The sequence below is a fragment of the Callithrix jacchus genome, chromosome 4 (genome assembly GCF_049354715.1).
Source record: "Callithrix jacchus isolate 240 chromosome 4, calJac240_pri, whole genome shotgun sequence".
In the NCBI taxonomy this organism is placed as follows: Eukaryota; Metazoa; Chordata; class Mammalia; order Primates; family Cebidae; genus Callithrix; species Callithrix jacchus.
In genome coordinates, this window is record NC_133505.1 from 163,731,583 (window position 1) to 163,759,351 (window position 27,769).

General features: G+C 40.3%; 1 protein-coding gene across 13 annotated transcripts in view; it reads left to right on the top strand.

Annotated features, from left to right (window-relative positions):
• Positions 1-27,769, top strand: part of ARID1B (AT-rich interaction domain 1B) — a 437,005-nt gene that overhangs the window by 125,345 nt on the left and 283,891 nt on the right. The gene's annotated exons all lie outside the window — the stretch shown is intronic.

The window sequence follows — 27,769 nt, forward strand, 5'->3', positions numbered from 1 at the left end:
CAGGCCCGGCTCTGAAACATCTTCCTGTCCCTTGTTAAAAATTATGTCCTCAGTGGAAAAAAAGTTAGTTTTGAGAAATGCACACCTGTAACCTAATCTAACTCCAACCCTCTCTCTGTCTTTTCCCCTTTTGAGATTGGAGGGTGAGAAGAATGACTCGTTTACTAGCTGCTCGCAATACTGGTTAGTGGCCGAAGCAAGTGTCAGTCATTGCTTGTTCTTTGTCATTTCTGTTCTGAACCTTTCAAGAAAGTGCTCTGCCACTTTGTTAATTATTCAGGAGGATTTGATCAGTCATTTCATCGTGCTGGTTGGCACAGGCGTGGCATTTTTATCTTGACCTTTGTTTTGTTTTAGTGGTAAATGCTACTGTGTGAACACACTGTTGCCTTTGACTGTGTACTAGCTTATAAGTAGATATTCACTTCAGTTGCAATATATTAAAATACTAATTGGAATCATGTACTTTAAATATATTAAGCAGTTTGTAGTTTAAATTAGTCTCATTAAATATTCCTTTAGATTATTGGGTTATATATTTCAGCTTACAGGCTGCAGAAAAACAGTATATATGTTATTTGATAAAATGATTTAGTTTCCTTATATTTTAGAGACTGTAACTCATGAGTGACAGGAAAAGGAGTAGTGAGTGAGGGACTCTTACTCTGAATCCCAATAAAACATTCATAGCACTTCCAGTCATAAGCATCAAAATATAATTTTCCATTTTAATATTTTCTTCCTTCTGTGTGGTGGAGGTGGCAAGAGAAGATGAACACATGTGACGTCGACTTTTTCCTCTTTAAAGGACCTCTTTGGCTTGAATAGATCGTGGATATTAAGCAAAATAAATGAATTAATGGAGCTTAATTTTAATCAGTTTGGCTGGTCTAAAATATTTTCTTGGTTTCTAAAATGTTTTTAGTAAGTCTATTTTCATATGACTTACCAAAGAATTCTAAAGAGAGTTTATGGCTTTAAGCAAAACATGTTAAAACAACAGCTAGGATTCGAGATCCAGTACAATCTTGTTTTTTACATATATGTTTTAAAAAGCTTGAACCCAGGAGGCGGAGGTTGCAGTGAGCCAAGATCGTGCCACTGTACTCCAGCCTGGTGACTGACCGAGACTCCATCTTAAAAAAAAAAAAAAAAAAAAAAATTGTGGTAACATATATGAGGTTTGTAGCAGTAGAAATGTATATCATTTCATAGTTCTCTGGTCAAGCATATTATTAAAGTGCGTGAAAATTTTAAAACACTTTAACATAATTTCTTTTTAGATGAGAGAGGCTGGTATCCGGAGTTTTGATAAAGTTACATGCTCTTTCAAGGAGCTCAGAGCCTTATTGAACTTATCTGTAGACACAGTGTTTTGTCATGTCATCAAAATTTAAGGACTCAATAGAGAAATTATATTACTCATTTGACTGTAGTGTGCTGAATGAATCTCTGATCATAAAACCAATTTGATTAAGGATTCTGAATGCCTGTCATTTTCTTCAAGACCAAGCTCAAAATTTATTCCTTTAAAAACTATTCACAGCACATGGCAATTAGTTATTTAATACCTTCCAGCACATGGCAATTAGTTATTTAATACCTTTCATATTTAAATATTTAAAGCATATTACAGGTAAAATCTTATTTTAATGAATACTGTTTTAACGTGCTTAGTTTTCAGGCTATCTTGTTCTTTGATTATTACAATCATTTTATTGATTTGAATATAATAAATTATATGGTAAATACTATATAACAATGACTTTAATGTAATTGTAGTAATTTTTGTATATTCTGAATCAAACCAAACATTGCACAGAATACACTGGACATTTTTTCATGGGTACATATTCCCTAGCCATAAAATGTGTGCGTTCTCTTCATTGTGGGACAGAGAGGTGAAAGTTGGACACATTTAGGCGGCCTAATGAGGTGGTCTGCTTTGATGGAAACAGTCCTGGATTTTAGGGAGTTAGATGGTGAGATAGATTTGGAGAGTTTCTAAAAAAAAAAAAAAAAAAAAAAAAATGATAACCTGGCATTATAAATATATTTAGCACCTCCAAAACCCAAATAATTCCCCCAAACGTATCCTGAAACAAAGTAAAAATTACCATTAAAATATTACCAAAATCATGCCAAATCTTAACAAGTAACACTGAATTCCTATACCTTTCCAAACTTCAGAATCTCAACCATATTTAGTTTAATCAGCAATAATTATTTTCTTTTTTTCTATTTTCTTTTTTTGAGACAGAGTCTTGCTCTGTCACCCAGGCTGGAGTGTAGTGGCAGGATCTCGGCTCACTGCAGCCTCTGCCTCCGAGATTCAAGTGATTCTCCTGCCTCAGCCTCCCAAAGAATTGGGACTATAGGTGTATGCCACCACACTCAGCTAATTTTTGTATTTTTAGTAGAGATCGGGTTTCACCATATTGGCCAGGCTGGTCTTGAACTCCTGACCTTGTGAGCCACCTACCTTGGCATCCCAAAGTGCTGGGATTACAGGCTTGAGCCACCATGCCACCAGCTAATATTTCATAATGACCCGAACATTTCTTTATGAAGTCTTTTCCTTTTGTTTTCTAATGTAGTTTACATCATCTCTTGATTTTGTATAAGGCTGTCATTAGCAAGTATTAGTCATACTTGGTGTCTTGTTAATGCAACTGATACAGATAGTAATTTTAAGTTTTCGTCAAAATACCGCACTTTGTATCTTCCACATTTTTCATATGTTTAATGTTTTGACTAATCAATATGTTCATTTGTTTCAAAACGTAAAAAGTACAAGGAAGGGATTCCAAGAAGTCTCTTCCCATTTTAGTTCCCTCTGTCCACATCACCACCCCGGTTCTTGACTGGATAACCATGTATATATAGTTTATTGTATGATTTTCTGGAGTTTCTTTATATCAGGAAGCACAATACTGTATTTTAGTTTTTACCCTATTTTTACACAAATGATGGTATATATAGTATAATATACTATATGCCTTCTTCCATTTTTTTTTCTCATCCCCTTCTTTTACCCACTTAAACATATTTTCTGGACATCTTTCCAAAGGAGCACATACAGCAATTCCTCATTCATTTTTATAGCTTCATTACATTTTATGGACATACCATAATATATTTAACCAGTTCTTTTTGATGGACATTTAGATTAGTTCCAGTTATTTGAATTGAAACAATGATGCCATGATAAACTTTGTGTATGTGTCCTTTCATAAGCAGGCAGTAATGACTGCAGGATAAATTCTGGAAGCCACAATGCTGGGCAAAGGGTGCATGCATTTGCAATCCCAGTGGGTATTGCGGGCTGCAGCCAATTCACACTCCCATCTGCACATGACAGGACTCTTCCTACATATGTGCCAGTAGTGTGGTTTTACAAAACTTGTGGATTTTTGCCAATCTGGTACAGACTGAGTATCCTAAATCGCAATGTCTGAAATCTGAAATACTCCAAAATCTGACACTTTTTGGGTGCCAACATGACACCATAAGTGGAAGATTCCATACTTGACCTCATGTGATAGGTCAGTCAAAACACACATAAAATATTGTTTCAGTCACACAGTTATTTTAAAAAATATTGTATAAAATTGCCTTCAGGCCATATATGTAAGGCACACTTGAAACATAAATAAATTTCATGTTTAGTCTTGGGTTCCATCTCTAAGATATCTCATTACATATATGCAAATATCCCCAAATCTGAAATAAATCTGTTTCTAAGCATTTCAGATGAGGGATACTCATACTTATCTGTAATATAGTTTTAATTTACATTTATCTTGTTATGAGTAATGTTAAGTGTCATCTTGTGTATTTAAAAGCATTTATGTTTCCTTTTTCCTGAAATGTAAATTTATATATTTTTATTTTGAATTTTTTCTCTTCAGTTGCTGGTCTTTAAAAATTGTTTAAAAACCCCTTTGTATATTAAGGAGACTGGCCTTTGTCTGGGCCTTTGTCTGTTAATATGAGTTATTAACTCCCGAGGACTGGAATCAATAGAATAGAATAAAATAATAGAATCAGTCGTGCTTACGTGCACTCGTACAGACACACACACACACACACACACACACAGATTTGTTATAAGGAATTGGCTCATATGTGTATGGAACTTTGCGTTTCTGAAACTGCAGTGTGGGCTGGCAGGTGGTGAGCCCGAGATCCAGTGAAGTCAAAGGCACCTTGCTGAAGAATTCCTTCTTGCTCAGGTGGGGCTGGTCTTTTGATCCTAGTGAGGCCTTCAAACTAACTGGATAAGGCCCACCTACATTATGGAGGACAATCTGTTACTCTCAGAGTCTCCAGTTGAGATCATTCATTTCATTTTTAGTACCTTCCAAGATCACGTGTAAAATTAACCATTGCAACGGTCTTTCCCCCGTCAATAGGAGATGCCACTAGACTCATTCACTGAATTTCCTTTGGTATATGGTATTTGGGATTCTTTTGGGATTTCCGTTATTTTCCACTCATTCTCTATTAATGTGATAGTACTGTACTGCTTCTCTATTATCTTTTGGTATCTGATAGCGGTAGTATATCCTCATTATCCTTCTTTTCAGTTGGTGTTTTTCTTTTTCCTTTTGCTGTTTGTATGTGCTTATTTTTTCATATAATCTTTTCTTTTTTACTATGCTATTTTCTAAGAATTTTATCTTTTGTGATTGTTATAATGGGATCTTTTCTTTCATTATATCTTTTTATTCTGTGAAGCAGGGTAGTAAGAAAAGAATAATGATGAGGCACACAGAGGTATTTTACTTGAATAGCTTTTACCTTTTTGGAGCCTACTGACCAGAGACCAGGAATATCCCTGTGCTAAAAAGATGGGTTTGTTTAGCTCGGGTGGCTGCAGGCCAGGGAGGATGCAGTCCCGAAGCACCCAGGAGCAGTGTGGAAAGCGGGAGGTGGGGCTGTGATAGGGTTAGGGTGTGTGTTAGATGATTCTAAGAGGGAGTGGGATCATGAGGGGTGGTCTTCAACTGACTGCTCTCAAGAAGTTGGGGGTACTTTGGTGATTGGGTATTTTAATTTTTATCTGGGAGACAGGAGGATTGAAGTAGGACAGGCTTGTCAATTGGTAAAGAAGCGCCAGCCACTTAGAAGAGGAAGTGGGGATGTTTTGTCGTTTTTGTCATCAGCAAGGGTGCGCCTGTTGTTTCAGGCGCTGTTGCTGTACTGTGGAAAGCCTGCAGTCCACCTGCACTTCTGCCTGCTTTTCCTTTGCTTGCCTTCATTTCCCCTCCACTATCCCTGCTTCTCCTGCTCGGGATTGCTTTCCATCTCTCCATTTGTTTAGGTACTTTTTACTTTCTTTTATAATATTCTTGAAAAAGAGCTGCTCCATTGCTTTTTGTTCGGCTTATTCCTATATACCTTATTTTTTTGTTGCTATTGTAAATTGTATCCTTTAAAAAATTACATTTTCTCATTGTTACTGGTATATACAGATGTAACAGACTTTGTATATTAATTTTGTATGTGTCCAGCCACCTTTTAAATTCTTGTTAATTCTGCCAATGCTAGTCATTTGTGAAATCTCAGGTTTCTTCATTAAAATAAAACTTAAATATCACTGCCTTCCCACTTTTTTGGCTTGTTGCAACTGGCGCCTCCATATGCATTCTTTGAAAGGGCTGGCGGTCACTGTGTTGTCCCTGATTAAATGAAGGCTTCCAGCATTCCATCATTAAATATGACGTTTACTCTTTCTTTTCTTTCTTTTTTCCTTCCCTCTTTTTTTGTAGCTGTCCAGTATTGGACTAAGGAAGTTCCATTTTCTAGTTTGCAAAGAGATTTTTTTCATGAGTGGATACTGAATTTTATCTTCTTTTTTGTATGTACTAAGATGATCACTTTGTTTTATCTTTTAAGTATCATATGAAACTTGTATTCTGTAATAAACCTAGCCTCATGATATATTATCTTTTTTATTCATTACTGGATTCAGTTTACTAATATTTGTTTTAGATTTCTTGAATCAGAAATTCATGGCCGGGTGTGAGCCCAGCACTTTGGGAGGCCTAGGGGGTGGATCACAAGGTCAAGAGTTCAAGACCAGCCTGACCAATATGGTGAAACCCTGTCTCTACTAAAAATACAAAAAAATTAGCCAGGTGAGTTGACGGGCACCACTAATCTCAGCTACCTGGGAGGCTGAAGCAGAGAATTGCTTGAACCCAGGAGGCAGAGGTTGCAGTGAGGCGAGATCACTCTATTGCACTCCAGCCTGGGAGACAGAGCAAGACTCCTTCTCCCAAAAAAAAAAGGAAGTTAGTAAATGAGATTGAACTGTAGTTAGAGGCTAGGCATGGTGGCTCACACCTATAATCCCAGCACTTTGGGAGGGCAGATCACCTGAGGTGAGGAGTTCAAAACCAGCCTGGCCAACTTGGTGAAACCCATCTCTGCTAAAAAAAATAATTAGCTGGTCATGGTGGCTCACATCTGTAATCCCAGCTACTTGGGAGAATTGCTTGAACCTTGGAGGCGGAGGTTGCTTGTCAGCCAAGGTCACGCTACTGCACTGGGCCTGGTTGACACAGCAAGACTGTCTGAAAAAAAAACAACAACAAAAAACAAAGAGTCCCTTTTTAAATTTACTAAAAGAGTTTGTAGTGTTGTTACCCGTTCTCTGAATGTTTGGTAAAAATGTTTATAAAGCTACAAAAGATTGTATAGCTCTTGATTTTTACCTTTTGTCTTACCCCTGATTTTTAAATTTTTTTAGTAGAGACAAGGTCTTGCTCTGTTGCTTAGGCTGGTCTCAAACTGTTCGCCTCAAGTGATCCTCCTACCTTGGCCTCTCAGAGTTCTGGGATTAAAGGCATGAACTACTGTGCCCAGCCATTTAAAATTTTTGATTTTATTTCTTTTGTGAATATAGGCATATTCAGGTTATAAATTTCTTCTTGCATATTGACATATGTATATATTCCTATGTATAGGAATATTTGTCCATTTCATATAATTTTTAAACTTTATTTTTATATCTTATTTTATTTTTTATTTTGAGACAGACTTTGTCTGGAGTGCAGTGATGCAGTCTCGGCTCACTGCAACCTCTGCCTCCCGGGTTCAAGTGATTCTCCTACCTCAGCCCCCCGAGTAGCTGGGATCATAGGCACCTGCCACCATGCTCTTGGCTAATTTTTGTATTTTTAGTAGAGACAGGATTTCACCATGTTGGTCAGGCTGGTCTTGAACTCTTGACTTCGGGAGATAAACCAGCCTCAGGCTCCCAAAGTACTGGGATTACAGGTAGGAGCCACCGTCCCTGGCCTGTGGCCATATCTTATTAAATTAAATATAATTCCATTTGTCCACCAACCTAGCCATGTTCAGGTAGCCCCATTTGCCTTCAGAATACCCTTCTAGTTCATGGGTTTTAAGCAAAATTTAAACAAGATCATTACCTTGATTTGGTTTTGAAGCCTTTTTATTTAGGACAGTTTCCCCTCCCCCAATTTTGTGCCTTGACATCTTGAGAAAACTGGGTCAGTTGTCCTGTGGAATGGCTTTATCTGCTTATTTTCCCTTGATGTGGCTTAACTTGCTCATCTATTTCCTGCACATTGCAAGTTAGATCCACAGGCTTAAAGATAAACATTTTTGCATTTGTTGTTGTAAATCATGTTCCCAACATTTTAGTCATGCCCTTGTTCAGAGGACGGTCTGTGATCCTCCATTTGAGTGAAGAGCCTCCAGGTGGGTCTAGCCCCACCGCCTTTCTTGTGACCATCAGCTACAGCTGAGGCTGAAGAAACATTGTGCACAGATAAAGCTTCCCTTTGTACACTGTCCAAATTCCTTAATTACATTGGTGAGCACAATACATGCTGGTGGCCCTCGGCCACTGAGTTTGAGATGATTGTTACCTATCATTTGTGACTAACTTGGTCTGAGTGCTTCATAGGCGATGCTGTGAATTTATACCATTAGATTGAGCATAGTGTTTGGTCATCTCACAACAGTGAAGTTAAGATTGATTAGCGGGTTTAGGTGATGATGGTCTCTGGGGCCCTTCTAAATGAAATATCTTTTTGAGGTTGTGTACACCACACCATTAAGTGTTAATTTTGACCAGATACCCTGGCGATGGTTAGCTTCTGGTTGCTATTTCTTAAAAGAAGCCACTTAAATAATTTCTCCTATCTCTGCATATCAAGTTCAAGACAGGTAGTTCTCTCTTCTTTTTAGTGGGTTTGTAAGCTCTTAAATGACCTTCTTGGTCCTTTATTTAACTGAGAGGGCTTGTCTCATATCTTACTCCCTTTTGGCAGGCCCTGGACTTCCTCTCCTTTTCCCTGTTCCTTCGTGTAGTTGTCAAAAGGAAAGTTAGAATCTACAGCAAAAGTCAGCTTCTACCACTCTTTTGGTTTCTGTATTCTCAGTTTGCTCTATGGGTATTCTTCTTGTCACTCACATTTATATCAAGTCTGGGATTCATTTAAAAAGGATTGGGAAAGGCATTTCATCCAGTATTTTGGACTTTTCAATCAATAGATACTGAGAGCATCTAATCTGCCATACTGCTGGAACTGGTAGTTCCATATTTTCTAGTTGTTTCTTTGGTATCCTTTATACAATTTGAAACCATACAAATATGTAATGTTTATAATGGATCATTTAGAACATACAGATAATACCTTCTCATTGTTTAAATTAGAATGTTCCAGTGTCTCCTTTATTCTTTTAAAATAAAGTTCTTAGATAATAACGTGCTCTCCACACACAAAATTTTAAACAAAATTAGAGTAACGCACCAACTGTATATGGAAAATGAAAAGAAGGAAGTATATAAGGGCCGGGCGCAGTGGCTCACGCCTATAATCCCAGCACTTTGGGAGGCCAAGGCGGGTGGATCACAAGGTGAGGAGATTGAGACCATCCTGGCTAACATGGTGAAACCTCATCTACTAAAAATACAAAAAAAAATTAGCCAGGCGTGGTGGCATGTGCCTGTAGTCCCAGCTACTCGGGAGGCTGAGCCAGGGGACTCGCTTGAATCCAGGAGGTGGAAGTTGCAGTGAGCCGAGATCACACCACTGTACTCCTGCCTGGGTGTCAGAGCGAGACTCCATCTCAACAAAAAAATCCAAAAAACAAACAACAGAAAGAAGTATATAATAAAGTATTGTATGTTTAATTAAGCAAATGTTTAGGCATACTGCTTTAGAAGACTTGTGAAAGAGATGCTTGATGTATGTGTGGGGTCACTTTGAACTTGACAGCTACAAAATGAGATTGATACAGGAATGTTGTGTTGGCAACTCAGATGTCTCCAGCAGAGCTGTCAGTGGTGACATCATCTTTTGAAATGGTGAGCAACTGTTGGCAAAGTTCTGAGCAAAACCAAGTGTTATCTTCCCTCAGTGTATGTGATGGCTTGTTTCTGGAAAATTTGTTATGTCATAAGATGATTTTAGGAATACCTTGTAAAGTGCAGTTGGGTTCTAGACTCAGCTAATCATTAGCTTTTTTTTTTTTTTGCTTTGTTTTTCAATATAATGAATGTTGGCACTTTTGAAAGTCGTGTGGCATGGTGATCTTTTGCATCAGTCACTCTTATACATTTCAGGACAATCTAGCATTCCTGCCCTGTAGTAAATGTTTCAATGCATTTCTGTGTCCTCGTGACAACTAACTGCTCCCTTGAAATCTTGTCACTACATATGTTTTATATGTCTTTAATTTTCCTGAAATTCATATATAAAATGAGTTACCTATGTATAAAATTTCAAACATGAGTATAATGCCCTGAATGTAATGGAAAAGGAAGGAAAGGACAGAAAGCTGTCTCTAACAACATTTTGTGTTTCTCTTAAGTAAATGCTCAGGCACTTCTGCATTAGAAGGCTTATGAGAGTCAGTGGCTTGCGCCTAGGTGTGTGGTAGCCATGGCCTCCACAGGTGCAAATGAGACTGTTACAGATATGTGGGATGAGTGGCCCACAACCATGAGCAGGCATGGAATACATGGGATCAATTACCACACAGCAGTGATTATAGAAATGAAAGTATGGAAGACTGCTTTAAATAACATGCTCACAGAATTGTTTAAAAGAAAAGGTAAGATACCCCAAAGTGGGGAAATGTTCTAAATTTGTAAATAAAATACAAATACATAGTAAAAACCAGTAAGAGAGTAAAGATTTCTTTTCTTTTGCCTTATTTGCATTTTCTAAATTACATAAGCATGTAACACATATATAATATCCTTAAATATTGTGTAAAGGAGTCCACATTACCTAGTAACAATGTAAGGAATTACCCATTCTGGTGGTATAGCAGACTAGATGCTCTCAATGTCTCTATTGATCAAAATATCTAAAATGGTGGCTCAGTTCTTCAAAGTAAGTGAAATAATCCATCAGTCCTCTCTCTCTCTCTCTCTTTTTTTTTTTACTTTTTCCCATGCCCCTCCTGTCGTCCCTTTCTTCCTTACCCAGCTAAAATTCCAAGCCCATCATTATACTCACAATCACTCTCCTTCATGTACTCTTAAATACTCACCCACCCCATCATATAAACCTCCTTAGGCAAGCCTGAAAAGCCTGAAGTTCAACTTTGTGCCCACTCCAGGGATGGGAAAAGAGGAAGACCCTGCAGTTCCGTTCAGTTGGTGACCACTGATGTCAGATCATCCTTGCCCTGTAACTTTGCTTTTCTCTAAGGCTGTTTCATATCCCCCTCTGTCTTCAAATCCGAAAGGCTTAAGCCCTCCTCCTCACTCTGAGCTAATGAGGCCGCTTCCTGTTTCATTGAAAAAAATCAACCCAAGCAATCGGGAGACCTCACAGGTACCAGCCAGCCTGTGTCTGCATATCCTGTCTCCCTTCTGTGATGTTTACACTCTGCTGATGTCTCCTTGTTCCTCTGAAAGCTGCCCTGTGCCCTTGGTCCACTCACGTTCTTGTCTCTTGCCCACACCATTCGTTTCTTTGTCCTTTCCATTGGCATTTAAACATGTCATCATTTCTCTCACCCCAGTCAAAACAAAACAAAAACACCTTTATTGACCAAAACTACAAGCCTCTTTTTCTCTTTTCTTATACTCCCCATATGCTGGTATGCCTTGAATTTACTCCGTATAGGCTTATATTTCAACTATTCTACTGAGACGACTCTTTTCATACTGTTTTTTTTTTTCACTTTCTTTGTAAATTGAGAGGTAAAATTGTATGTCTTTACCGTGTACAATGGGATGTTTTGAGGTATATATACTACATTGTAGAATGAGTACATCTAGCTAATTAAAATATGCGTTACCTCACATAGTTACCATTTTTGTGCTGGGAACACTTTACATCCACTCAACATTTTTGAAGAATACGATATATCATTAACTGTAGTCACCATGTTGTACAGTAGATCTCTTGAACTTATTCTTCCCATCTAACTGAAATTTTGTATCCTTTGATTGGTATATTCCCAACTTCCAGCCCACCCTAGCCTGTGGTGTCCCCATTCCACTGTCCACTTCTGAGATCACCTTTTTTGGAGGCCACAGTTAAGTGAGATCATGCGGTATGAAACAGCTATCTTCAAGGCCTCCAGGATTCTGTTAGTCTGATGGGCAAGAATCATTCCTTCCATCTTGCGCCTGTCATGAGCATTCCGTGCAGTTGGTGGGATCTTCCTCCTCCGAGCACCTATCTTGCTTGCTTCCTGGGACACCACCCTCCCCTGGCTCTCTTCCTACATTGCGGCTACTCCTTGCCTTTCTTTGCTGCATTTTCTTCATCTCTCTGGCCTCCAAATACTGGCCCGTGTTTCCCCCTCATTTTTTGTGACTCTATCCACCGTACCTGTGTGATTTCTTTCACTCTCAAAGCTTCAAATATCTAGATGCTTGTGACTTTCATATGTACCTTTGCAACTTGGACCTGTCTTGCCCTTTCTCCAGCTGCGTGTGTCTAGCTCCTGCAGATAATCACTAATTTGAATGGCCAACAGGCTTGGGAAACTCAGTAAACCCAAAGCAGGCCTCTGGCCACTCAGCCCTTCTTCCACAAGGTTGCCCCATCTGTATTTTCCCCCATCCCAACAATATATACGTGAATCCATCCTTCCTGATACTTGGTCGGAAACTTTGAAATCTTTGGCTCTTCTTTACCAGGCCCCCTTTTTAAAAAATATTGTGTGGGTTTCCCCTTAAGAGAATAAGCTTTATTAGTGGAAGTACTTTGTTTTGTCACTGTTGTGTCCCAGCACCTAGGTCAATGTCTGCACAAAGTAGAAACGTAGTAAACATGCTGAAAATTGTTGATTTAATCATTCAAAAAAATCTTTTTTATTTGCTTAAACATGGTAAATTTCTTGACCTCGTGATCCACCCGCCTCGGCCTCCCAAAGTACTGGGATTAACCCCGTCTCTACTAAAAATACAAAAAATTAGCTGGGCATGGTGGCGCATGCCTGTAATCCCAGCTACTCAGGAGGCTGAGGCAGGAGAATCGCCTGAACCCAGGAGGCAGAGGTTGCGGTGAGCCGAGATTGCGCCATTGCACTCCAGCCTGGGTAACAAGAGCAAAACTCTGACTCAAAAAAAAAAAAAAAAAAAAGTGGTAGATTTACTTTACAGTGTTGAAGAAGGTAAACATTTACTGCTGGGTATTTAAATTTTGTGATTTCTTTTGCAATTGTAGCTAGTGCTTTGTTGAATGCTTTTCTATAGCTGGTTCTTTTCTGCAGTATATATGCGTATATGTGAGCAAACAGGCTTTCTTTTTCAATAGAATCACTGGACAGAAGAACAGGCACATTTTAGGCTAGGTGCAGTGGCTCATGTCTGTAATCCCAGCACTTTGGGAAGCCAAGGTGGGTGGATCACCTGAGGTCAGGAGTTTGAGACCATCCTGGCCAACATGGTGAAACCCTGTCTCCATTCAAACTATAAAATATTAGCCAGATGTGATAGCGCATGCCTGTAGTCCCAGCTATTCAGGAGGCTGAGGCAGGAGAACCACTTGAACCCAGGAGGCAGAGGTTGCAGTGAGCTAAGGTCACACCACTGGGTGACAGAGCAAGACTCCATCTCAAAAAAAAAAGAGCAGGCACATTTTAAAGATTTGGGTTTGGCCGGGTGTGGTGGCTCACACCTGAAATCCCAGAACTTTGGGAGGCTGAGGCAGGCAGATCACTTGAGATCAGGAGTTCGAGACCAGCCTGGCCAACAAGGTAAAACCCCATCTCTACTAAAAATCCAAAAATTATCTGGATGTGGTGGTGTACACCTGTAGTCCCAGCTACTTGGGAGGCTGAGGCAGGGGGATCACTTGAACCTGAGAGGCAGATTGTAGTGAGCTAAGATACCGCTACTGCACTCCGGCCTGGGTGACAGAGCGAGATTCCATCTCAAAAAAAAAAGGGGGGCTTTTTTTTAAAAAACAAATTCCTCTCCAGAAGGTTTTAACAAACTACCCTCCCCCAGCTTACTTTCCTACATTTTAATATAGATTTTCCAATGGTTCTTATTGTAAGTTTTATTTTTAGTGAGGATTTGTTTTCTGAGCACCAATGTATAAAGAGACCTCACAGAATCTGGAATTAGAACGGATCTAGGTGATGTATTACAATGTTCTAGATGGAGTAGATCATGGAAATTCGATTGGATCAGGAAGAAGTACTTAGTTGGACATTGGTAATTTTCTTGATTTACTTTTGACTCTGAGGCTCCATAAGTTCCACAACTTCTTGTTGTTTACATTTTCATTACCATTACAATTTCTCGTCTCTGCTGCTCATTTTAGGGGGCAACTGGAGTGTAAGAGGCCCAGTTTATTCTTCCTCACGTAGATAGAGGATAACTAGGACATCACAGGTACGCACTGTCCCTTCATCAGACATCTTACTTACCCAACACTCATTTCCTTCTTTTAAAAAGTATCTATTTTTAAAGCCTTTAAAAAAAGCCATTTGACGACGTTGCTTCCATTTCAAAGTATTTTTACATCCTAGCTTACTTCCTCAAACTTCATTATCCGAGATTTAATACTTTTATATAAAAGGGAAAAGCTCCTTTAATTCTGCATTTAAAATTTTTGTTTTGTTTTGCTCTAACGTTTCTGCCTGCCTTACCTTTCACCATTGCTAGGTCATGATGCATCACTTGGGGCTCGGCTTCCTGGTTCCCTGTCTCCTTTTAGAAAGCTCTCCTGATCTTGCTTCTCTCCTCCTAATACCTTAAGACTCAGAATCGTTTTCCTTTGACCTCTGACCCCTGTTCTGCTTCAGACTCACTCTCCTAAGATGCTGGAAGAGATCCCCTTTCCTGTTGAGGCACACATTTCTCCAGGAAGGTTCACCCATAGTTTCCTGGCAGATGTTGCGTGTTAAATGTCAAGGGCAGTGTTTCGAGAATCAGGTAATTCAAAGGGAGTCGCCTGGCCACAGACCAGGCTGTCAGTACCCTTTCTTGTGCCCGAGGTCTTCTGCGGGTCTGGGACAGCTGGCATCCTTGCACAACCCTGTCATGGCTTTAAGGGATAATTTTGTGTCTTCAGAGCCAGAACAATCTTTTTCTTTTCTTAGAGAAGAGTTGTAGGAAGTAACTCAATGTAAGGAGTCACCAGTTGTTTAGGTTTTTTAAAAAACCCTAGTGTAATGCAGTGCGATAATTTCTAACTTGGTTTCATAGGTATAGTTTTTCTTCCCGCCAACAGAATTGTTTAGGATTAAGAGAAATAATGGGTATTATGAAAGTGTGCTTACTTTTTCAGCCTCAGGTTTATTGGAAAAGCAAAACATAAACCATTTTATGAGCCCCTTTGGGCTTGGAACTGTTTTGCATGTGGAAATCCAGTGTTGAATCAGACCTTGCTGACCTAAAGGAGCCCCCAGTTGAATAAGAGGGTTGACCGTGCCGTGGGAGGGGTGTGTTTCACTCTGTGATTCGAGTGTTGTGAGGCCTAGGAGAGGATGTTGTTGATAAAAGTGTCTCAGAGGAGGTCTAGAAGAATGAGGCAGACTTTGCTGGTGAGAGAAGAAATGATCCTGGGGTAGGGCCAGTTCCTCATTCGTGAGAATAGGGGTGATACCCATTCCCGAGTAATACTGAACTAGACTGTGAAGTCCATTAACAGCCAATGTCATTTAGATGGAGCGTATTCCTTATGGTGGGAACTGGTGACTTACATTGCCTTTGCCTCAGTGATTAAAAATGAAATAAGAGGTTATTTATTGTTCAGTATTCTTCAAAACGTAAAATAGTACTAGTTTAGCAGTTAACTTCTTTGTTTTTTGGTTTTTTTTTTTTAAGAGATTGGGTTTCTCCATGTTGGCCAGGCTGGTTTTGAACTCCTGTCCTCAGGTGATCCACCCACCTCAGCCTCCCAAAGTGCTGGGATTACAGTGGCTGTGAGCCACCGGGCCTGGCAGCAGTTAACTTCTAGCAGCAGATCACTTGGTAGATGGACCAAGTGGAAATCTGAGTATACTTTTATGAGAGCAGGTAGACGGGTGTTTAAATTATATTTTCTAAAGTATCTCTTTCTTCAGACATTTCTGTGGTCAGCATTTTTTAAAAGGAGATGCAGTGAAATGAAAGTATTTGGCGAATGGGCAATCATTTGGTTGAGAAGGAAATAGTACTGGAACAAGGGGGTAAAATATGTTAGGATTTTTTGACATAAAATATCCATCATAATCAGTACAGTTAGCAAAATCAAAGGAGCTTAACTTAGAAAAAGTACTTTTTTAAAAGCTAAAAACATAGTAAAATGTATTTTTGAATTAAAGCTTGTAACAACATGCCACTGAAATCATTGCAGGGACACAGAAGTCACATTAAGCACAGAGGCTGTGACCCATTTTGGAGTCAACATTTCCTTATATTGTCATTACTGATACTATTCAAATCTCTTATCTATAAATAAGACCAAAATTTAATTTATAAGCCAATCCTGCAGATTTTTGGGGAAAATTAACCTTACAAGGCCTGTGGAAAGCTACTGAAGTGCTCATTTCACTTGTTTTAAGATTTTATTATAAGAGCAAAGACAAGGACATATATGGTTTGTTGCCATTAGTTGCTTAGTTTTTAGATATTAATACAGTCTATTATTTAACTCAATAAAAACCAGAATGTAGTTAATAAATGCTATTCTTTGTTTTAAAGGATATTATTACTGAAGCCTTGAGTTATGTTTGAATTTTGAATCTTTTTCTTTCTTCTTGCTGACCCTATATGCAACTGTCTCAGGCTTTGAACCATTGCTGAAGGAAATTTCCTTTTAGGTTTAAACAGTTTGTGAGCATTCGAGGAGACTTCTTTGTCACTTTGTGGCTGAGCAAGGCCTGTTACTAGACTCTGATTGTTGACTTGGCGCTCCTGACCTTGTGTTGGGGCTGGTTGTGGGAGCACAGAGGTAGGTTAGATAGGCTACAGGGAGTCACTGGCTGCAGGATGACGGATGCCAGGAGGATGGGAATGAGGAGTAGTGACCTTCCTCAAAACTCAGTCCCCTTTTCTTCCCATGAGGGAGAAACTAGTATAGTAAAACTCAGCACTCGCTTTGAATATAGGTGTAATTTGCTGCGTTAACAGTATCAGTTTATTGTGTGTTTTGGTGGCGTTATTCCTGAAAGCTTCTTAAAAAAAAAAAAAAAAAAGAAAAAAAAGACCGATTGAAGAGTGAAGAAAAATAACATTTTGAGAGTGTTAGAATGTCTTTTGGTATGAATTTGGTTTTTTTAATTGCTGTAGAAATCAGGGTGATTCTGTAGTTAGTTGCAACTGTGTCTGCCTGGGCCTTTGCTTTTCCTTAATAGTAGCAGAAAAAAGCAAGAGAAAAATCCTCAGATTTTATAAACATCACTTCCAGTATCGAAGCATTTTTGGCTTTTAAAGGAATTGCGTTCGATCATAATTCGATAATGCTTTTTATTCATTTTCATGTTTGACATATTTTTAAAGTATTTTTTTTCCTTCTAGTACCAGAATCAAAGGGAAACAAAATCAGGAAGTAAGGAATTATGAAGTAATAATATTTTGAATACTAATTTTAGAAAAGAAATAGAAGGCTCCTCCTGAGAAGAGTAGCCAGGAAGCCGGGCGGGCCTGGAGCGTGTGGCCAGCTGTGTCCCGGTTTGAAGCATCTCAGACTGTTGAGCAGCTGCTTAGCCCAGTTTAGAAATATGGAGGAGATCACATTAGCTGGGTGTGACTGTCTAGCATGGAGGCAGGAGAGGAAAACCTTAGATTGTTGAAGATGTATTTCTTAGCTGGGTATGCTGGCAGACATCTGTAGCTCCAGCTGCTTGGGAAGGAGGATCCTTGATCCCAGGAGTTAAAGGCTGCAGTGAGCTCTGATCGCACCACTGCACTCCAGCCTGGGTGCCAGAGTGAGACCTTGGCTCTTTAAACAAATGAATGAGTGAATGATATATTTCATCAAAGGCTAAAGAAAAATTTGAGACACTTTAAGAGGAGGATTTAGTTTAAAGAGCAGTTAAGCTTCACATCCTTCACTGATACTAACACTGCTATAACTGTAGGTGAGCAATTAAAGTGTTCCCCCTCTCTCACCAGAGGAGGATTTATGAACTGAACCAGATGTCCTGACACATGAGTGGACATTACCTTGTTCTCTAGATTTTAGTCCTAGTTCCCCGAACTCAGCAGCTGGAGGAAGAAGCCTTCTCTTCTAAACCAGAAAGTTCGGTAGAACTGGCACTCTCAGAGCAAGGCTCCTCATTGCACCCCTTCAGCTCCCTGGGCCTGACAGCCTTTCTGCCTTCCTCTCTGAGACCCTGCTCCTGCCCCCACTGGTATTGAGAGTTGAAGTTGGGAAGAGAATGCAGTGTACAATTAAAAGTATCATCGAGGCTCATTGTATATTCACTCAACTCTCTTCTCTTTCCTTGATGTTTATATTCTGACACAAGGGAGATTGGGGAATTATTTTTTTCCTGGATTGTTTTTTTTTTTTGCTACTCTCAGCTGCTTTCATTTGTCTTTAACATACTCATTTCAATATGATAAACTATGAAAAATGAAATAAAACATAATTTGTACATACATTAAAGTTCTTTCTTCATCAGTTGCTTTGATTTTTAAAAATTTTAATTAGAGTAAGAAGCTCTATGTATATTATATTCCAGAAAGATTATCTGCAGATGTTTGAAATTTAGCATTATTTTTAGCATTTGCTAATGTGGGCAGTATCACCTTTTTTTTTTTTTTCCCCTGGAAGGGAAAGAACAGAATTAGCTCTAGGTCTCTGGTTGATTTTCCCCAGATTGCTAGGCTTTTGGGAGAGGAATGGGTTTATGCCTGGGGTGGCAGAAGAAGATGGCGTCAGGAAGTAGGGCAGGGAAGGCCCTTTGGTAAGTATACATCTGTGTTTTTCTTTTTTTTTTTTTTGAGATGGAGTTTTGCTGTTGTTACCCAGACTGGAGTGCAATGGCATGATCTTGGCTCACTGCAACCTCCGCCTCCTGGGTTCAAGCAATTCTCCTGCCTCAGCCTCCCGAGTAGCTGGAACTACAGGCGCGCACCACCATGCCCAGCTAATTTTTGTATTTTTAGTAGAGACGAGGTTTCACCTTGTTGACCAGGATGGTCTCGATCTCTTGACCTCGTGATCCACCCACCTCGGCCTCCCAAAGTGCTGGGATTATAGGCGTGAGCCACCGTGCCTGGCTATAGCTGTGTTTTCCTTTCTCTCTCCCTCCCTCCTTCTTCTTGCTTCCTTGCTCTGTTGCCCAGGCTGGAATGCAGTGGCATGATCTTGGCTCACTGCAACCTCCGCCTCCCAGGTTCAAGCAGTTCTTCTGCCTCACCCTCCCAAATAGCTGGGACTACAGGAACACATTGCCATGCCTAGCTAATTTTTTTGTAATTTTCTAGAGACAGGGTTTCACTGTGTTGCCCAGGCTGGTCTCGAACTCCTGAGCTCAGGCAAGTGCTGGAATTACAGGTGTGAGCCACGGTGCCAGGCCCACAGCTATCTTTTTCTAAAAGAACAAGGGATAGGAATTATCTGCATCAGATTGGGAGGGGTGGGTTTACTCAGGTAAATTCCCTTACTCCAACTGTCTTCTTTGGGGAAGGCTGGGTGTCTGTTTTTATTACTACAAGCTATTCAGATGGATATCAAAGTTTGAGAGTCACTGGTGTTGGTGAAATACTAACTAGTGATTTCCATCCTTTCCCCCAGCATGGCTCACGTTTATTATCTCAGTTATTATAATGATCCCATGAGGTCACACAGCAAGTAATGCCTGAATGTTGTGGGGCTTAGGTTTGAGTCCAACTCTATTTTAATCTAAGAGTTTATTACGACTGTTGCCAGTAAAGGTGCATTTTGCTCCATAGATGGGCTGATCGTCAAGCCTGAAGACCGTTGGTAAGGAAGGGCTTTTCTATTGTTTAACCCAGTGTTTATGCTTTAGAATAACCTGGAAGGCTTTTTAAAGCACAGATTGGTGGAGCCCATCCTCAGTTCTGATTTTGTAGTTTGGAATGTGGTCAGATCAGATAATTTTCATTTCCAGTAAATCCCCAGGGGTTGCTGATGTTGTGGCTGCCAGCTCAGGGACCCTCCTTGGCAAACCACGGTGCAGATTGCTCTGGTCCTTGAGTCATTTAGTAAGTGCCCTGCCCTTAGTGCTCAGAAGGCATGCAGAGGCCACTCCCTGTCTCTATTAGGACCCCAAGGATTTTACAAGGAACTTTTAAGGTCCTGCACAGCAGGGGGAACTCCAGGCCCCAGACCCCACTGTTTTATCAGTTGCCACATATTTGGGGTATCATCCTTGCCTCAAAGCACTGGTTCTCATGTCTGCTTTCCTTATGGAAAAGCAGTAGGGGATTCACTTCAGGATGAATATATTACTCACCTTGCTTGGAAAGTTGGAGGTGTTCATTTTAACATAAAGTGGAGTGAATATATAGCTTACCCTCCTTGGAAAGTTGGAGATGTTTAACATAAAGTGGCTAAAGAAATAAATTAAAAAAAAAATTTTTTTTTGATGTAATTGATAATAATCTTTAACTTTTTGGAGTCATCTTTATCTTTTTCCCAAATAGAAATTTAATTGCTTAAAAGTAAAATGTCTCCTACAGTAATAACAACATACATTCACTTAAAATGTAAGGGAATCTCTACAAAATTCACATTTTCTACTCTTCCTTAGAGAAGGGAGATGCCTGTGGCCTCTCTGCTTTCGTAGAAGATTGGTAAAGATGATAGTAATTGGATGCTAAGTTCTTTTTAGTGCATCGTTTTTCTCAAAGTCTGTACTCTTAGAGTGGGGAAAGAGACAATTTCATAGATCAGATGATCCATTTTAACATCTTGTAAAAAGTTCAAAAAGTAATACATATTTGTAAAAAAATTCAGCAGAATTCTTTGTGCTCCTTGCATTTTGAAAGCATTAATGATACAGTGCAAAACAACAGAATCTTCTCTAGCTGGATATATTTTATTGTCTTTGACTGTTTCTTCTGTTATTTTTTTACTTTAGCTTTTTTTTTTTTTTTCCTTCAGTCCTTTTAGCTTTCACACCATAGGCATTTCACAGAGAAATCAGACAACTTTTAAGATGAACTCCCTGAGAGGCGGAGGTTGCAGTGAGCCAAGATAGCGCCAGTGCACTCACAGAGTGAGACTAAGTCTCCAAAAAAAAAAAAAATAAATTAACACTCTGAACAGTTTTAGGGATGAATTGGCAAGACAGGCTTTTAAGGCAGGATCTTTCTGGCACTTTATTTCACTCTATTTGGCAAAAAGAAGGTCTGTACCTGTTTATCCAGCATGTGGGCTCAGGAGCTCTGTGTCAGCAGGTTGCTGTCAGGCCACTTGCAACCCTATTCGTCTAAGTGAAGTGTGTGGATAATAACTAAGGTGTCCTGTATAGGTTGCTCTTTTTTTTTTTAATTTTCCTTGAGATGGAATCTTGCTCTTGTCATCCAGACTGAAGTGTAGTGGTGCGATCTTGGCTCACTGCAACCTTCGCTTCCCAGGTTCAAGTGATTCTCCTGCCTCAGCCTCCCAAGTAGCTGAGATTACAGGTGTGTGCCACCATGCCCAGCTAATTTTTTGTATTTTTAGTAGGCATGGTGTTTCACCACGTTGGCCAGGCTGGTCTCGAACTTCTGACCTCAGGTGATCCACCTGCCTTGGCCTCCCAAAGTGTTGGGATTGATTGCAGGCTGAGCCACTGCACCTGGCCCAGGTAGCTCATCAGACAAGAGTCGCTTAAGCAGTCTGGGCTTTTACTGCATGTTTAAATCAGATACTAATGGCATATTTGCAAATTCTTAAGTTATTTTATTTGTATTTCAGTTACTTAGAAAAGTATTATAATGTTGAATGTAGTTATTTGCATCTAATTTGGTTTAAAACGTCTCTGTGAAATTACGATGTTCTCAGTTTTGGTAAATCCCACTGTTGATTATTTTCTTCTGGAGTCATTGAGAATCTGGTGAAAGCTACAGATTCTCCTCCCAAATACATATATCACAGAGTTGCTGTATTTTCAGGGGAGTGTTCAAGGCCCTTCTCCAGATCAAGAATTGAGACCCTAGATAGGAGTTATGGTCCCACATTGGGTAGGAAGAGCTGTTGTTGCTAGTTTATGAAAGCACCTGCGGCCCGCCAGGTCTGTGGCTTATGTGCCAGGAGCGGTCTACTTCTTGGCTGGGAGAGGAAGGGGCTTGGGTTCTTGGAGCAAGAGTCAGCCTTCCAAGTGTGAGATGCAAGTGTAGGGCCATACCATTGAAAAGCTGATGACGATCTCTCAAGTTGTTTATTCTGTAATCACAGTAAGACAAATAAGGCCTTGTCTGTGATTTGGGCCTTGTCACCTGGCCCAAAGAGGATAGGTGAGGGGTGAGTGGACAGGTATACCTGGGAAATTGGCCACTGTTAATGTTACAGCAAAATGTCCTACTACAGAAGCTAGGTAATGGAGCAGTATCCAAACCCCACATTATAGGACTCAATTATCATACTTTAACAAAAATATGACACTTTATTTAATCACCAGTTCTCGAAATTTACAGGCAAATCTGGCAAATTCAGATTCCGGGACCCCAGCATCAGGTTGGGAATTGTCAGTTGTCAGGTAGGGTCCAGAAATGCCTCCTTATCTGATGGGTGGAAGCATTGTTAAGTGCACACGCTCTAGAGAAAGAATGTCTTGGATCCTATCCCTACTCTACCACTTGCCAACTGAGTGACATTGGCAGGTTACTCAACCTAAGTTTCTTCTTAAGTAAAATAGTACTTACTTTATAGGGTCAGTGTGAAAATCAAGAGTTTATTATTTGAGTAAAGCACTCACGGGAGTGCCTGATGAATGGTAAGTGATATAGAATTATTAACAGCTGCTGTTACTACCAACACTGTCATATGCATCATGGCCACTGGATAAAGTTCTAGTACTTGATTTTCATCTTTTTTCTTTGAAGACAGAATCTTGCTCTGTCTTGCTCTGCCTGGTGCAAGCTCAGCTCACTGCAGCCTCTGCCTTCTCCTAGGTTCAAGTGATTCTCATGTCTCAGCCTCCCAAGTAGCTGGGATTATAGGTGCGTGCCACCATGCCCAGCTAACTTTTTGTATGTTTTGTAGAGATGGGGTTTTGCTGTGTTGGCCAGGCTGGTCTTGAGCTCCTGGCCTCAAGCAATCCTCCTGGCTCAGCCTACCAAAGTGCTGGGATTATAGGCATGAGCCGTGGTGCCCAGACTGATTATCATTCTTAAATATGCTTTTAAATAATATAAATAACAATAGGTGACATTTGTTGAACACTTAAATTGTGCCAGAGACAGTGTTAATTGCCTGAAGGCAGTGTGTCACGACCGTGAATACAACTTTAGAAGGTAGGTGCCTGTATCTTAGTAGCAGGTCCCTTATACAGTAGTCCCCTCTGCCAGCCAAGGTATGGGATAAGTGCCAAGACCCCCAGTGGATGCCTGAAACTGTGGATAGAGCTGAACTCTGTGCACACTATGCACAAATTTCTTTTTCCTCCACAGATTCAAGAATAAAAGATTCATTCTTTCATTCTTCCCATAGATCTTAGCAACCTCAGCATGTTCTTTTTTTTTTTCTTTGCTTATTCAGTCAAGAACTTTCACCTTTTCCCTTAGAGGGAGTACTTTATCACTTCTCTTTGGCTGATCGATTGCCAGCATCACTACTGTGGTGCCTTGGGGCTGTTATGAAGTGAAATAAGGGTGATTTGAACACAAGCCCTGATAGTGGATCTGGTAACAGCTCCTAAGTGACCAGTGGATGGGAAGCATCTACATCGTGGATTTGCCTCACAAAGGGAGGAGTCACATCCAGGCGGGCCATTTAAAATTGTGAATTATTTATTTCTGGAATTTTCTCTTTAATATTTTTGACCCACAGTTGACCATGGGTAACTGAAATCATCATGGAAAGCAAAACCACGGATAAGGGTGGTGGGGAGCTACTGTATCTTAGTTTCATGGACGAGGAAAGGAATTCTTTAGGTTGTAAGTTACAGGGAGTTGAGATTCTTGGATGTTGTATAGATTTTTAAAAATTATTACCTATATTACTGTTTCCCTACAAAACACAGAGAGCAAAACATTTGCTGTGGCTCATTTGGCTTTGTGACTTTATTAAAATACATTCATTATTAAAAATCTTGACTAACTTAGTCTTGCCTACTATTATGTTGATTATAGGAAAAGTAATTTTAGGCAATGATGTGACTTCTTTTCTCATTCTGAGCCCCCTGTTAGTTTAGGAAGAAGTCTATGAAACTTCTTTCTTAAGAAAGAAGGCAAATTTAAAAGCTTGTCTTCAGTTTGGAACATAAATTCACAGCCTCCAGGATTCTCGCTCCTCAAACGTCAGGGAGACAGCGTTCGTGGTGTTGCTCTGCTCTTTTCTCCCAAATCCCCTCGGGGTTCCTCTTTACTGAAGCTCGTTTGCATGGGTGTCGTGTGCATGACGACATTCTGCGGATTGCAGGTGTTTCGCAGTGTGTGTCCCTTGCCAATAAGACTGAGACTTAGCAGTAAGAAAGCATCATGACATAACTTGTACAAGCCTGTCCTTTTTCTAGAATGGTTTTTTGTGAGGTGTGGTGCCACACACCTGTTGTCCCAGCTAGTCAGGAGGCTTAGGATAAAGGATCCCTTGAGTGGAGGAGTTTGAGGTCACAGTGAGCTATGATTGTGCCACTACAGTCCAGCCTGGGCACCACAATGAGACCCTTTCTCTAAAAAATAGAAAGTTAAAAAAAAAAGTTTTAGAACAGTCTGAAAATAATTATTCCTTTGAATTGATAAAAAAAAAATAATATCCTGAATATTCTTTGGACTCATCAATAATATGATATATATGGTTTATTAGAAGGAATATGGTGTTAAAATTCTAATTGGCCTCTGGAGTTAGTTACAGTAAAAATCATACACTTTGGACATGTGATTTTTATCTAAACTAAAAGATTTTTGGAGCAGAGGGGAGGGGAAACTATCAATGTGGCCTGGGAAAAATTAAAGGGATTTAGTAGTCTTCTGAACAGATAATCAGCAGCACCCATCATGTGATATCCAAGAGACCCAGTCCACCCCCTTCTTTAAGCACCATGAGCCTGAGATAGACAAGCAGGTGGAGTGAAGGTGGACACGATGCGCTCTCAGTCTGCACTGGCCATCACCACCCAATATGGCTGGTAGAACAGGAAACTGAGCTGTTTGGAGTCTTACAGCTGGTGAATAGTGAAGCTGGAATTTGAATTTGGGTCTGAACTCAGAGGTTCAATGTCCATAGAAGAGACATGCGGCTGCATAAGGCTTCTTGGAACTGATGAAGTAGGACACCAGGCCTTTAAGAAGTGGGGCTAAGATAAGGTCAGAGTGTCAGATTTTGGCTAGGAGGGCACCTTGAACTGAAATCAACAGATTGAACGAGGGTCATGGAGTCAACAAGAAGAGCAGGTTTTACTTTGGGAACCTAGGGGAAAAATGAAATTGTTGAGGTTACTTTTGTTAAGATCATGGAGGGGTTTTGTTTTGTAAGACAGCTAAGCATTCGGATTAAATAGTGCAGCAAACATGCTAAAGATCGGTGGAGGTGTTATGAAATGGAAAGATGGGAAGTTCTGTGGTTAATGCTTAATGTGTGTTCACAGGGGAGGGGATTGAAGGCAGAGTTTTTCAGATAAAAGCCAGAGTCTGTCAGCTCTGCTCTAGGTTCATAAGTTGCCTTTCATGCCATTGACTTCATTCAGTTTAATTTATAAGGGAATGTCCAAACGTAAACAGAAGTAGATAATGCTGTAATGAATCCAGCATACGTCACTCCACTTTCATCTTATTTCATCTCTACCCTCCCCCTTCTCACCCCTCACTCCCTACCCCTTTATTATTTTGAAGTAAATTCTAGATGTTGTATCTTTTTCTGCTTTCTTTTGAGATGGAGTCTCGCTCTGTTGCTCAAGCTAGAGTGCAGTGGCGCAGTCTCAGCTCACTGCAGCCTCTACCTCCTGTGTTCAAACAATTTTCTCCTGCCTCAGCCTCCTAAGTAGCTGAGATTACAGGTGCCTGCCACCATGCCCAGCTAATTTTTTGTAGTTTTAGTAGAGCAGGGTTTCACTGTGTTGGCCAGGCTGGTCTTGAACTCCTGACCTTGTGATCTGCCCGCCTTGGTCTCTCAAAGTGCTGGGATTGCAGGTGTGAGCCACTGCACCCGGTCCAGATGTTGTATCATTTAATTGGTAAATATTTCAGCATGTGCCTGTAAAAGATAAAGAACTTTAAAAAAGAGACATAATACAGTTATCACCATTAAAATATATTTATTTCAATTATCCAGTATTTGAATTTCCAACAATCTCATAAATAGAATATATATTGTTGTTTAATTTACATCGTGGGTTAGTTTGAATCAGGATCCAAATAAAGTCCAATCTTAACAATTTGTCGACATCTTTAATCCCTTCATTTCTAGGATTTTCCTCTATCTCTTCCTCTTCTTCTCTTCCTCTCACTTTTTTTTTTCCTGTTGCCATTTGTTTATTGAAACTGGGACATTTGTCTAGTGGAGATTCTCACAGCCTGGAATTTCTTGATTGATTTGTTATGGTTTAACATATTGCTTGGTTCTTTTTATTTCCTATAAATTAGTGGTTTGATCTACAGGTTTTGCCAAATTCATTATCATTGTTTGGTAAGTAGGATATTTTATTTCTGATCTGTTCTTTCGTAAGCACCAAATGCCTTGACATCCCCCTCCCCCTGCATTCCTGCTGGCGCCATTGATGCTCTCTACAGTCTTCATTTCCAGTATATTTTTACTGCATTATTTTGCAGTCATCCTTTTGCCATAAGACTGCCAGTAACAAACAGCAAAATGTGTTCTGTAGCACATTGCTTACCAGGCAAAGTGGCTGTTAACATGATAAATATTCTTGGATGTGTGCCCAAGTTTTGTTCAGTTTTATGTGTTTGTCCTCGTACATTTGTTTTCGTGTTGCTGTGTCTAATTCTAAGTGTAAGCGCATAGAAACCGTTCAGTCAGTCATTCACCTGGCTTCTATCCAGTACCCATCCGTTCTGGGCCCTCGGGAATCCTAGACGACAGCATCCCTGTCTTAGAGAAATGGAGGCCAGTTTGGGATACACAACACATAGTTGAAATATGGCATTCCAGGTTCTTTAAGAGGAGACACTTGAAGTTGGGTTCCTCTTAAAGAACTTGGAATGCCATATTTTAATTTAGTTGAGGTAGTTGTTTTGGAGGATGATAGGGTTAACTTCTAGCAGGATCTTGAGGACAGTGAGGAGGAGGAAGGGCATCCACTCGGACCGGCTGTAATCACAGAGGAGCAGTGGTCGCGTGGCCCATGGCACCCGAGCAGCTGAACGGGTGGAGCACAGTTTTGCCCTGCACCCTGAGGCCGGCGCTGTGGAAGCTGACCTGGCAACCAGAGGGTACTTGAAGAGCTCTTCTGAGCCCAGTCTTGGGCTCAGACTTCCTTCTGTAGGCCTTGGAGAGGCATTTTCCAAGCACTCGTATTTAGGAAGTCAGCAGTATTCACCCCAGTGCAGGTGTTGGCCGCTGGATCAGGAGGAAGGGGATGGGCTGGATGATGATTCGGGCTTGTGATGTGTCAGACCTGTACAGATTGCAGAAGAGATAATGAGTTGTGTGAGGTGGCTCTGAGTGATCTCATTTGGATGATCGCCTTCGGTGAGGTGGGGGCCCAAGGGAGAAGGAACAGGTCTGTGGGGTCATTTGGGAGAGTCATTTCTTGACCTGATGAGTGTAAGGCACTCTCCCTACAGGTCCAAACATTAAGGATGCAGTTGAGAGATGCGGCACCTCCTGTAGAGATTTGGGAGATTCACCACAAGCAGGGGCGCACATGAAGCCCTTGATGTACAGACTTGAGGGGACCCTGTTCTTAAAGGCCAGGAAGAAAGAAAATAGCCAGTCAAGGATCCTCAAAGAACAGAATCTGGCAGGCGGCCCCTTCCCCTGGCTCCCCTCCCAGCCTGTGGGCTCCTAGTAATGCTTGATGATAAGGGGTGTGGCCTTGCCTTCACATCCGTGGAAGGGAATTTTCCTCCTTAGCATTTCTTATTTATTCATGATACTGGAATTGATGTTTTAGAAGTGTTCCACATATAAACAACTTAAGATTATAATTTTTCAAAAAAGATTTTAGGGGAATATATGAAGCCCAGGATAATACCTTTAAAAAGTCAAAATTACATTAAGTCCCTTATTATGTGATGGTGTTTGAAGCT